The sequence below is a fragment of the Cynara cardunculus genome, unplaced genomic scaffold (genome assembly GCF_001531365.2).
Source record: "Cynara cardunculus var. scolymus isolate 2C unplaced genomic scaffold, CcrdV1 Un_Scaffold_2182, whole genome shotgun sequence".
In the NCBI taxonomy this organism is placed as follows: Eukaryota; Viridiplantae; Streptophyta; class Magnoliopsida; order Asterales; family Asteraceae; genus Cynara; species Cynara cardunculus.
In genome coordinates this window covers 66,984-69,043 of record NW_020201008.1, presented here as the reverse complement: position 1 = coordinate 69,043, position 2,060 = coordinate 66,984, and positions in this window count along the sequence as shown.

Sequence of the window (2,060 nt, the reverse complement as noted above, 5' to 3'; positions counted from 1 at the left end):
TTTGTAACTCCCAATTAAAATATTTGGGAGTTACATAAGAATGACTAATGACCTAAATACCCTTATCATTAATATGTAAGTTACATTTTAACCAAACCCAAAGATGCAACATTATTGGTTGATGTGGGTTAGCAAAGTTTGCACAAAATATTAGGTTAGTATTTGAACCACCCTCTATATATATAACCACTCACATTGAAAGCCCTTTTAAAATCAAACACTTGAAGTCAAGTTGATCTTTAATCCAGGAGTAATCCGGTCAACACTTTTCTTCTTAAATCGCTCAAATTTTTAAAATGGCAAGAAGAGGAGAAATGGAGGCTTAGTCTTTTTTTATTACCTTTCTAAAACTAGAAGGTCGGCTAAACAGCCCCCTTCCCACATATACTCACTTCATGCATACACATAACATGCATTCATATTAAGCATAAAATTTCACATACTAGCATGATCAAATATAACAATTTATCATGATATCACAAAATCATTTAATCAGATAATCACGTATTTATTACCTTGGGTGATAACCAAGATCCAGTTATCACAATAGACATTACAAATCTAACCTTATTTTCTTCAGAACATCTACTTGTGTTGAATACCGATTCAATCTCTTTTATCCAGCACATTGCTTTTACTAGATCTCTTTCTCCTGAAGAAGTTGGAGGTTTACATGTCAGAAACATCTTTATTTCCCCTCCCTTAGTATTGCTGCCTGCTGAAGGAGTTGGAGGATTAATTCCAACTCGCTCGATTTCTACTCTAGCTGGCAGTCCCATAATGGATATCAGAGTTTCCCTCAGTTTTCCCATTTCTTCTGCCAGATCGTTCCTAGTTATAAACTCTGATTGTTGCCTCTGTTCTTGTTGAGCATTCCCATAAATAGTTTCCCCTTGATCAGGGCGAATCTCGACCTGACTCCTCTCAGGAATCTGACTTCTTCTTTGACCTCTACCCCTACCCCTTCCACGTCCTCTACTCCTTGAAGTATAGGTTGGTGGATTTACGAGAGATTCCTCCTTTTCTTCAGATGCATGGCGGGCAGTTCTCTCTAATCTTCGTGATCGACTAGACATCTACAGATAATTTAGTATTAAACATCACATATTCATATTCCCAAATATAATATGGTATCCAAGTATAGGTATGTACCTATAAATTCATAATTACATTAGCCATTTGTAATTCGAATTCACCTTACATACTGCCCTCTTTAACCCATTATATTTTATTCCCAGTGATACTAATAATGTCTGGGACTCTTAGTGTAATATTCTGGTTGTTATTTAAAGTATATATATGTGTGTGTTCGGATATGTATGTATGTGTGGGTAATATTTAAATGGTAAAATTTAAATTTTATTTGTTTTAAATTAAAAGGGAGGTCGGCTAGTTGAGCCGCCTACCATTTTGGTTAGGCTTCAGTCTTTTTTGATCCGAGGGGAATTTCTGATCACTCTCCGGGTATTCTTACTTTTAAAGTCGGTAGACGTCTTCGCCAGCGGGGTTTTAAGTTTGATAATTTTGTGACATCTCATATTGATTTCCTTGCTTCTGTGGAGGAGGTTTGGAAGAAACCGCAGAGAGGATCTTATATGAAGAGGGTCCTTCGGAAATTGCAAGCTCTGAAGGTGGTTTGTYGGYGTCTCCGRAATTCGTATGGTTGTTTGGATAAACGGGTAGGCCAGTTAAAGACGGAGCTTGATGTCGCCCAATTAGCTTGTGATCTAGACCCTTTTAATGATATGCTCAAGGAGGACATGGCTCACCTCTTGTTAGCATATCAAAAAGCTAGAAGTGACCAAGTGGAAATGGCTCGTCAAAAAGCGAAGATCTCTTGGCTAAAATGAAGGCGATGGAAACTCTAAATTCCTTTTTCATGCTATGAAAGAAAAGCGCAATCGGAGCCATATTGCCTCTATCAGAGATTCTTCTGGCACAGTTTATGATCATCAGGAGGTGCCCGCGGCATTCCTTTCCCATTTTCAAGGTATTCTTGGTACCTCTAATGTCTTGGTTCCTCCATCTATGGGGGATTGTGTGTTTGATCATTCTTTATC